Source organism: Halyomorpha halys, unplaced genomic scaffold (genome assembly GCF_000696795.3).
Source record: "Halyomorpha halys isolate HHAL.00 unplaced genomic scaffold, Hhal_1.1 Scaffold413.1, whole genome shotgun sequence".
Lineage (NCBI taxonomy): Eukaryota > Metazoa > Arthropoda > Insecta > Hemiptera > Pentatomidae > Halyomorpha > Halyomorpha halys.
This window is the reverse complement of record NW_027104790.1, coordinates 847845-859243: the sequence shown is the minus strand read 5'-3', so window position 1 is coordinate 859243 and position 11399 is coordinate 847845. Positions and strand designations below refer to the sequence as shown.

General features: G+C 29.5%; 1 long non-coding RNA gene across 2 annotated transcripts in view; it reads left to right on the top strand.

The window, feature by feature from the left end:
• The first annotated feature begins 2736 nt into the window (after positions 1–2736).
• Positions 2737–11399, top strand: part of LOC136795281 (uncharacterized) — a 26092-nt gene continuing 17429 nt past the window's right edge. For both annotated transcript variants that reach the window (XR_010842866.1, XR_010842865.1), the window contains exon 1: positions 2737–2818. This is a non-coding gene — a long non-coding RNA (uncharacterized lncRNA). The remainder of the gene's footprint in view (positions 2819–11399) is intronic.

The following is an 11399-nucleotide window of genomic DNA, read 5'->3' as shown; positions in this document are numbered from 1 at the left end:
CGCCGCTGCAGTTTCGAGGTGGTTAAAATTTACTTCTCAACTCCCACAACTATAAGCCTGGTTGATCCAAATTAAAACACAAACCCATCATGGCTTATTTCTTCCTCTACCATTGACTTCCGTAGCCATTAAAATTCATAAAAAAATAAAACTCAGTTTTAAATTTAAAAAAAAAAGTAAAATATATAGCATGTTGTAAACAGGAATAAACGTATTTAAGATGTTATTTTATAATAAGTTAAACATTTTTTTTGTTCTGTTTTTCCCCTACTTATTATTTTTTTTATAAAAAAACTGATTTTTATATCTCTATAAATATGGTGTGATTGTGCTCTCTGTTCTCTTTTACCATTGTTTCAAATATACGAGAGAATGTAATATTACACAATAAAGAGAAATAATATATATAAAACAGATTTAACTTCAGAAAAACCTTAAAGGAGGGTGGACCAGAGGCCAAAATTCAACGTTCCCGAACCGAGTGGTATATTATTGGAACGTTGGTTGTCATGGGGGATTAATGCGAGATTTGTAAAAGTTATAAAGTATAAGAAGCTTGATTTAATGGAAGATGGAGCAGTAAAACAACTTTATGGATCATATCTGTATTGTTATAAAATATTATTCTAGCTAAAACTAATAGGTTTATAAATTCACTTTTTTCTACAAATAAATATTAACAAAACAGCTAAATCTAACGTTACTAAGTACTAAATAACTCTAATTGTCATTTATTTAAGGTCAATTTAGTGATGAATTATTTTAAAACATTCTTGATTGAAAAGAAAACATTAGAGTCTACCAAAAATATTCAGTTTGTGTTACTCGAAATTTTTTTCTAGTAACTGTTTAGTAAAAATACAATTTTGATTAAATAAAGTTGTTTTAGAAAAAAAAAAAATAAGTGATGGGTATTTTTTGAAGAGATGTTATATGTATTGCATGTCGATTGTAGTAATATTCCAAGCATATTCTGGAGGCTCGTTCTGAAGATTCAAGTCAAAATAAAATGTTTTGAGATAGGAAAGGAAATATTAAAGTTTTAATCAAATTTCAATAAAAAAAGAATTTTCAATTATTTATAATATATTATATTTCAATTATTTCTCGTGATAGACTCTCGCAACGTGCAAAATAGCACACATATCGCAGTTAAAGTGATATACTTAAATGTATAGGTTATAAGTAGAATCGTCGGTCTACGCTACGCAGTAAATTTAAAAAAATTGCAACAAATATGCTGGACATAGTTCTGAAACGATTTTTTTTAAATTCAGCGTATTATAATATATAATAATCCTTTTGTGCTAGAGCTAAAATCTGTTTGCATCTAATTTATAAGCTATTGAAGATATCACAAAACGCAATATAACCAAAGTTGGACTTAACACGTTTTAAGGCTGTTAGAGTGCATTTATTTCCAATTAAATATAATCGAAAAGTTAGTAAACAAGTATAAATTTGATTCAAGACATAAAATGTAAGGTATGTAAGATAGTGAAGGTACAAGGTATTCATAGGACCAAAATTATAATGATTGCCAGATCTGTAGCTGCTAATGCAATCCGTTGCTTGATAGTTATTGCGTTTTAGTTACAATAGACCTTCAAAAATAAATAATATATAATTCTACCGACCTACTTCAAATTTATGTATACTGGAAAGAGGCTAGAATTTATCCAGATGAGTGAGTGAGAGTGAAAATCTAACTCACTACTAGTGAGTGAGTGAAGGAGCGGTTGTGTTGTTTTTAGATTAGAAACACACTAGACCTTTTGGAATTTAGAAGAGGCGTTTCCGTGGTACATTCGTTTTAATATTACTAACTAAATTTCTTTTCAATGTTGTAAAAATCTTTGTTTTTGCACCATCAAGTCCAACCGTATTCCTGGACCGAATTTACAATGTCAAGAACAGATTCGACATATGATTTAATCTTGACTTTATTAATTATAAAATAAAGATGCGTCGTCCAAATGTTATAGACTAAAAACTGAAGAAGAATAAAGCAAAATCTTAGAAACAATAAACAATAGTGACGTCATGAAAGCTTGGAAGGAGTATAATGGATGGGGTAAGCTGCCAGGAGAAGTAAAGCCAAAAAGGCGGAACTTATAATGAACTCGAGGGACGTGTCATAGAAGAAATAGGAGCCAATCAGAATTGAGCCCCTTCGGTTTAGGTTGCAATGGTGGGAATTCCTACTACCCTCAATGTAAACCTGAGTTCCGAGGGCATTGCTATCTACTTTTTGGCTTTGATGAATAGTACGACACGCTATCCCCTCATTGAATTGGGGTCAAACTTTCATTGATATACTCAGTTAAGAAAAAAGTTCTTACTTGAGTTTTAATCAACAATTATTAGTGAACTATACTCTTTCAATTAAACTTGACTTGTGAGAACGAGCATTAAATAACTCAAACATTCCTGATCTTGAGATAAGTAGTGCTTAGTTTATAGAATTGAGGGAACCCTAAGAATGTTGAGACACATCTTCTAACCCACTGTATGAGATTAATTTGAATACGAAAAGGTCTCCTCGACAAAAGAGGATATCTGGCGATATTTATACCATTATTATCTATTTATGTAAGTTTATTGTCTCCACGGATCTTGACGAATCTAAGGGAATCTATTAGAGACTCAAAGACTTGAAGCCGCCGCCGAGAATGCTAAGGGAGGTGGTGGGGCCGTGACTCACCAGCATTATAATTGACCAGTGTAGTTGTAGCGACTACTGTGTTCAGGTGTCACCTCAACCTTAGTTATTGCTCAGGTTCGTGTACTGTATCCAAATAAGTGGACAATATCATCGGTAAGTACCAAAAAATTTAATTTTTTCATCCTTGTTATACGTAGTACTGCAATTTTGATTGGAAAGATATATATTTTTTTAATTACGTGTTTTTTCACGAATTCCAATCGTTACTGGTTTAAATGCATTAAAACTTAAGTCTACAATAATAGTGAATTACTACCAATCAATTAATCATATCATTTAGTCAAAATAATGAATATGTTTCTATCATTTAATGGTCGTGATTGGTGGTTGAATCTCATGATTCACACAATTTATGGTGTATCACACCTGATAATATTGAAAATGATAATTATTTTAATAAATTAAATGAAACATTGGTATTTTTTACTTATTTACGAACATAATATTGAAATTTTTCTTTGCATAATTTTAAAAACTATATTATATTTTACAACATATCTGTATATGTACATAACAAGCTGATATATTGTCTCCTAATTATAATAATCATGATATATACGGTAGTGTGAAACGGATATGAATTGTATATGAACACGAAAATATGTTATATCTTGGAGTCAGGGCATACTCAATCCTAGGGTATCTTTAATTGTAAGAAAAAGAAAACCTGACGGTTGAGTATGATCCTGACCAAATATCCTACTTGCACAACCTTTAGCCCTGAAACAATACTTCCCGACCTGTTACCTATGACCTAGATTTTTCTGAACCCAAGACTCCCATAAAGGTTGTAAATGTTTTTTTAATTAAAAAAATATTTTATTTCTCCTTAAACGTGTTTCAGTCATTAAAAACAAAAAAAATATCTAATGTTCAGTTCAGATATCGTCCAAGGCTGACTACTGTGACATATTTGAAGATTTCTGAAAGAATTAAATTCATAATCTAAAATTTTAATTTTCTTAATTAGTGAAGTAATATTCGTAGGTCTTTTCCGTATCACGAAGAGAATATCACGTTGAAATGTAACGAAATTCTAATAGTATAATAACTTTGTTATTCACCTACCACGTATATCAATCTAATGCCTCAGAAGCACGTTATTAATCACCTACTTGTGTAAATGAATTGATATGTGTACGGAGTAAATAAAGATTTTTTTTCTTTTAGATTGACTGTTTTGATATAAGAACAATGCTGGAATTATGTGAAATAAGTTGGATAATAATTTTTTTGTTTAGCTCCGATTTTTTTACAGGTTCAACGAGGACACATCTAATAGATACGCGAGCTGGTTCCTTTACCAAGTTTTGGTTAATAAAAAAAAGGTAGTTTCCCACAACTCTTAATATATTTAAAAACAATATCTGCCTGAAAACTAAATGTTTCTTGGTTTCAGATTTTTATATTAACAAAAACACAGGTTAAGGTTAATGGTTATAGAAGTTCAAAGTTGTTGAGGAATTAAGAAAGTAGTTAAAAAAAAAGTTTTTCTATTTAATTTAAATAGATAAAAATACAAGAGGAAAAATCCTGTCATAAAAGACAGCATCTATTTCTTATATATTACTATTATTGCGTTGAGTATGTACAAGCAGAATAAGCCAAAGGCATATTTTATTTATTGTTAAGATATGCTGATTGCCTTAATTCACAAAAATGGTGAGGGAATTTATATTTTAATGAAAATTATTATGAATTTTGATGTACTTTTTCTACATTTCATTGACTCCTCTTAGTACAAGAGCCGGGAAGAAAAAAAGGTAGTTATCTCACCCCAATTTTTGATTACTTTAATGAAAACTAGGTATAATTACAAGTCAAAATTGATGAGTCTGCCAGGTATAGGAAGGGGGAAATAAACCCACTAAATGTTAATTTCTAAAATTTTGGATTTTTGAAAAATATATCTCTAGATCCATTAGACGCGCATACGTCTGCCAACACTCAAAATAAAGGAAATTTAACTTACTATAAAGTAGTTTATGACACTTATCTTCGTAGGGGTAGTAGTTTTTATGATATTCACATATGAATATGAATTTGGCAAGTGAACATTTATCCGAACAACTATAAATCAATTTATATTAGCAAATTTCATGTAAACTATCACTGCTACGAAGATAAACATCATAAACTACATTTATAGCTCATTAAACTATCTTTAATTTGAGTGCTAAATGGTTTTTGAGATATAAATTTTTCAAAATAAATTCACTAACTACTGATCTTTCAGTACGTCCCATACAACATTTTTATAAAATGTTGCTTTTGAAAGAGCTATATTTCGAAAACTATTTAACGTAAATAACTCTGTTGGGGCTCATATTTTAGCAAATTTACTCTACTTTATATAATGTTCTCTTAGATTTTCTATTGTTGTTGGTAGTTGTAAAGATATAGAGCTCCGAATGAAAAATAATTTTTTTTTTATCGCTTTGAAACAGCCGCTACTTTTTGGCAGACTCATCAATTTTGACTAGTAATTATACATAGTTTTCATTAAAATAATCAAAAATTGGGGTGAAGTAACTGCCATTTTTCTCCTCTTGGGCTCTTGTACTATCTCGTTTATTTATGTTGAACCCATTCTGGACGGCTTTCCGCCTGCTTCTGCGCCTCCTCAGTCTGGCAGTCTCTTCTGAAATCTTCTAAGCACCAAAACGAAAAGAGCATCAAAAGCCTATTTTGGTATAGGTACATAAGTAATTGCAATACAAGCATTGTATTTCAACTTCCGAGTTAAACGGCGCTTAAGAAGTTTCGCCATAAAGTTTGCAATCCCCTTGACAAATCACCATCTATTTCTAAAATAATGCCAAATATGGTTCAGGAATTTGAGACAAGTAAGAGGTGTCCAATCTCTGGTCATGACAATGGAATGGAATTTTAATCTCTTACAAAAAAAAAGTCGATTAAAGTCCTATTCCATTAAGAATAAAAAAAAAATAATGAAGCCCTGGTGCGGTTTATAGCATTGCATATTTTGTTTCATGAAGATGCGTCGGAGTTATTAAACTGCTAACAGTTCATAAATATTTTCACACTTGAGATAAGAATGCCTTATAAAATAAATTTTCCACAGGCGATGACACCCGTTGAAAATGAACATGGTCCACTTGCGTCCCAAGGTTTTTAATATTATTTATATTCTGTATGAAATTGATTGTTTCATACATTCCTGAACTACAATACACAAAGAATTTATTTGTAAAAAAAAATAGCTAAAAAAATAACATTTTTTTTAGGTACTTATTCATTATTAAAAATATTTATTTTCTCACCTGTCTGAATAAGTTTTGATAGGTATAATTTTTTCATTTTATTCTTATATAAAAGATAATTATTATGTCGTTCATTAATACGTGCTGGCCGATTCAATAACTTAGGAGATAATGTTTTGATATTTGATTTAATACTTTTTAAATTTGATCAAAAATAAGAATTTTATAAATTGTACACAAATAAATAATCAAATAAAGAATAAAATTATGATTTTTTTTATTACGATTTATGATTATTCATTTGTTATTTTTATTGCTTATTCTAAATAAATAATTCGTCTTTCTAATCTAACTATGATCTTTCATAATCCAATATAACTATCTATAACTTAGATTTTTCTCAGCCACATAGAGCGAATAAACAACATTTCATTCAGATGTTTGTCAACATAAATCCCACATTCTTAGAAACTGGCTCATGATTCAGAGAGTGTTTTTCTAAAATAACAAAGTGATTACGGGTGATAATTCTAACCACTAACATTCTAATCTCTTTCAGTGGCGTAGCGTAGTGACGGCAAGGAGGGCAAACCACTAATAATAATATATTGTAAAGATTTTAATCATTTCATTTCAAGACTTTTTTGTTTGTAAGCTAAACAATACATGATAAATATGGTTGTTCTTGATAAAATGCTCTTTAGAATTACTGTGAATTTTAGTCTTTTAAATTGCAAAATTTCCCTTCGCCCCTGGTGGCCCCCATCCACGCTACGCCACTGATATCTTTATTCATTATTAGAAATAACATTTACTCGTCTTATCTGTACTATTACTATCTGGCTTCATTCGAAATTTTTTAGAGAATACACAGAATAAACAGCATTCCATGTGAATATTTATCAAGATGAATGAATAGTACATTCTTTGAAACTAGTATATGGTTCTCTATAAAATAACGATGTACCTCTACTTTCTATAGAGATTGATCAATTTTTCTTTAGCGAGGTCTTCCTCATCAATTACATGATTCAGGAAGTTGAAATACAATGCTTGTATTGCAATAACTTATGTACCTGGACCAAAACAGGCTTTTGATCCTCTTTTCGTTCTTTTAGAGGATATCAAAAAAAGACTGACAGACTGAGGAGGCACAGAAGCAGGCGGAAAGCCGTCCAAAATGGGACCAACGTAAATAAACGAGAGGAGTCAATGAAATGTAGAAAAAGTACATCAAAATTAATAATAATTTTCATTAAAATATAAATTCCCTCACTATTTTTGTGAATTAAGGCAATAAGCATATCTAAACAATAAATAAAATATGCCTTTGGCATTTTCTGCTTGTACATACTCAACGCAATAATCGTAACAGATAAGAAATAGATGCTGTCTTTTATGACAGGATTTTTCCTCTTGTATTTTTATCTATTTAAATTAAATAAATAATTTTTTACCCAAAAATATTTATAAAAGGTGAAATAGATTTGTAAGACGTCATGAAAAGATACCATGAGCATGATAATTCAGAAAAAATTAATATGTTTTATAAATCATGAAATTTTACTCTATAGATTTTTCGATTCCCATTAGAAAAATACTGAAGGACTCAATTTTTTTTTTTTTTAACTACTTTCTTAATTCCTTAACAACCTTGAACTTCTATAACCATTAATCTTAACCTGTATTTCTGTTAATATAAAAATCTGAAACCAAGAAACATTTAGTTTTTAGACAGATATTGTTTTTAAACATATTAAGAGTTGAGGAAAACTACCTTTTTTTATTACCCAAAACTTGGTAAAGGAACCAGCTCGCATATCTATCTATTAGTTGAAAGGAATATGGTCCGGGTGCGGTCAAGAAAAACTCAAATAGTAGAAATATACTAATTTAATGAGCCAACGTTTCGCCCCACGTTGCAGGGCTTCTTCAGGGCTAAAAAAGATACAAACACATAGTTACAAAAGGAAAACAAAAACCTAAGTGTAAAATAACAGGGGTATAAAATGTAAAAAAGGAAGATATAATAAGAAAAATTAAAGCTAGTAAATAGTAAATGTAAAGGGTAATAGTAACAAATAGATAACAAAAGAAATATTAAAGAACATACAAATAAAGAGATGTAAAAAGAAAAAAGAATACAAATCAAATGATGAGACAGAATGCCTACCTATTTTGACGGCAGTCAAAACTAAAATGACCGTTGGTGATGGGAGGAGTGGGGACAGCAGTAGTGCCACAACAACGAAAATAGTTTGTAAAGTAAACATGATAGAACAGTATTTAAATTCGGTGAACAATAAATGGAAATATACTTTAAATATATACATTAAAACAAATAGAGAAACAAAGGAAAAGTAAAGTATAAAATAATGGGATACAATGTGTGTAAGTAATTAAGAAACAAAATATACCAAATGAGCGGGATTACAGAAAAGTGTAAAATATAATAGAAAATTAATAATAAAGTAATAAATATTACTTAAGGAGTTAACAGATGAATATAAATTAAAAGATAGATACATGAATATAATAAAATCATTGAATATAATAAAATCACATGATAAAATTTATACAAATTATCTATTTGTTACTATTACCCTTTACATTTACTATTTACTAGCTTTAATTTTTCTTATTATATCTTCCTTTTTTACATTTTATACCCCTGTTATTTTACACTTAGGTTTTTGTTTTCCTTTTGTAACTATGTGTTTGTATCTTTTTTAGCCCTGAAGAAGCCCTGCAACGTGGGGCGAAACGTTGGCTCATTAAATTAGTATATTTCTACTATTTGAGTTTTTCTTGACCGCACCCGGACCATATTCCTTTCATCTTCACACACGGTCAATCAATAATCTTCCAATCTATCTATTAGATGTGTCGTCGTTGAATCTGTTAAAAAATCGGAGCTAAACCAAAAAAACTATTATCCAATTTATTTCACATAATTTCAGCATTGTTCTTATATAAAAACAGTCAATCTAAAAGAAAAAAATCTTTATTTACTGCGTACACATATCAATTCATTTACACAAGTAGGTGATTAAGAATGTGCTTGTCAGGCATTAGATTGATATACATGATTTCTGTCCTTGAAATCATTTTGATTAACAACAAATACTTATACGGTTTAGATTTCTATTCAAAAGATCGTCATAATCAGATCAGTATCTTATCCATTGTTTCCTTTAGTTTACTTTGTTGATAAATGTGTATGATTGATTAAAATTTTTAATTTTTTAAACATTTCTTCCTGAGTATCTGATTTGCCTTCATGAAAGAAGACACAGGCCTCTTGTTGAAACGAAATTAGATTATTGTTGTGCAGTGTGGGGGGGGGCCTACGTCAAATCCTCCTATAAATAACTAATTACGAAATGTTTCGATGATTTATAAGCAGCTTTGGACTATTCCATGTGTTTATGTGCTCTTGGATTGTTTCTGAAGGAAAAATATAGAAAATAGAATATTAAAAATAAATAATTTCACATATTCTTATATACTTTCATGAATCAAGTTAATAAGCGTGTTTTTACTAAAGATAGTCGTGTCTGCTATTTTTTACAAAACGTTAATGAACTTTTCGTTAACCGGAAAAAAAAAGAACGAAATAAGTCCGATAATACCACCCTATTCGTTTTAAGTTCCGTTATTATTTAATAATAGATAAAAAATTGATCTGAAAAGAAAGAGCCGTGTCAAGAATGGTACAACATTAGTTAAATCTGAAATAAATTATTTTCAATTTATTTCTGATAGTATTACACACCAATGGTTGCTTCTAAAATCATTTAGCTATTCAAGTATATTGTTATTTGCACTAATAAATTATTTCAAACTTCTAATTTCAATCGTTCATTATTCATGTCAAAAATTTGAAATAAACACTCTAAGTGGTTATTGTGTTTTCCGTTATTTTAATTAGTTACTGATGAAATAATAATCATTGCCCAGAAGCCACATAGTGAATGGGAAATCTACAATCAATCATTCTGTTTATTATTGAAAAATATCATAAATTTTAACTTTAAGTCGCCCTACTAGCAAAAACAAAAATAGTAAATTTTCTTCACAGTTTAACGAAGTACGAATACACAATAACACCAGTGGTGAACTTGAGAACAAAACAAAAATAATTATTGCTATTCGTTTAGAGCAACATTTCATTTGTTTGGAGTCCATTGTTTTCAAACGTTGGCCATTTTTACTCCCACTACTAGTTTGTATACCACTATGTCTTTTAGAATATTCAAATATTAATGAAATTCTCTTCAGCAAATTTGCTATGCCAAGTAATAATTCACATTTAGATGCATTGTATATAAATGGAGACACTAATCATATGAACCTTGTAAATGTTGGATAAATTTATGAATTTCTATTAGATTTCGTTTTGTCAATAATGGCAGTATTGCAATTTGCTCTCGCCGTAAGTTTCTTTAAATATTAAATTAATTATATATTTTTTATTTCCCATTCTACTGGACAATACCGTTCCATTCTGTTGACAGTACAGTTATCAGTAACATAATACACATTACACAGTTGGATACAAATATAGCAGCAGAATACGTATAAGACTATTTCAATTACTATTTTCCACTTTTGTTTTAATGTTCGCAGGTATTTTTAATTATTGATGGTTTAATTATGATATTTTTATGTGTTTTACTCCACTTGCTACTTCTTTGTTCTATTTTATTATCCACTTTTGGATCAAGTCTATCCTACAGCCCTTTGGCACTGCTCCATTTCTCCTCCGCAAAGAGAAGAGGACTATCCCCTATTATATTCTTCCTCCCACCTTGCACAAATAGCTTGTAATAATAATATTTATATGAACAGTTCTTTTTTGGTCATTAGCTCAGAGACCTCGGTCTCTTCGTTAGAACTTACGGCTTTGTTTCATTTAGTTGATACCGTTATATAAGTACGAGAGCCGGGAAGAAAAAAAAGCAGTTATCTCACACTAATTTTTCATTACATTAATGAAAACTATGTATAATTACTTGTCAAAAGTGATGAGTCTGCCAAGTAAGTATACGTAGGGGTATAACAAATGACGGTTGTTTCAAAACCTTAAAAATACATTAACTTTTTATTCAGAGCTCTATATCTTAAAAATCACCAACAACACTAGAATATTTGAAAGAACATTATTTAAAGAAGAGTAAATTTGCTGAAATATGAGCAACTATTTACGTCCAATAGTTCTCGAAATATAGCCTTTTTAAAACAACATTTCATAAAAATGTACTGAAATATCATTAGTTAGTAAATCTATTTTGAGAAATCTATATCTCAATAATTATTCGACTTACAAATGTCTATTTTTTTTTTTTGTTATTGATAGATTTATTTATTGATAGATATTACAATCTGCCACACAGTTGTGGGCAATAGGTAATATTGATGAATGATCTCATACATACTAAAATAAAAAA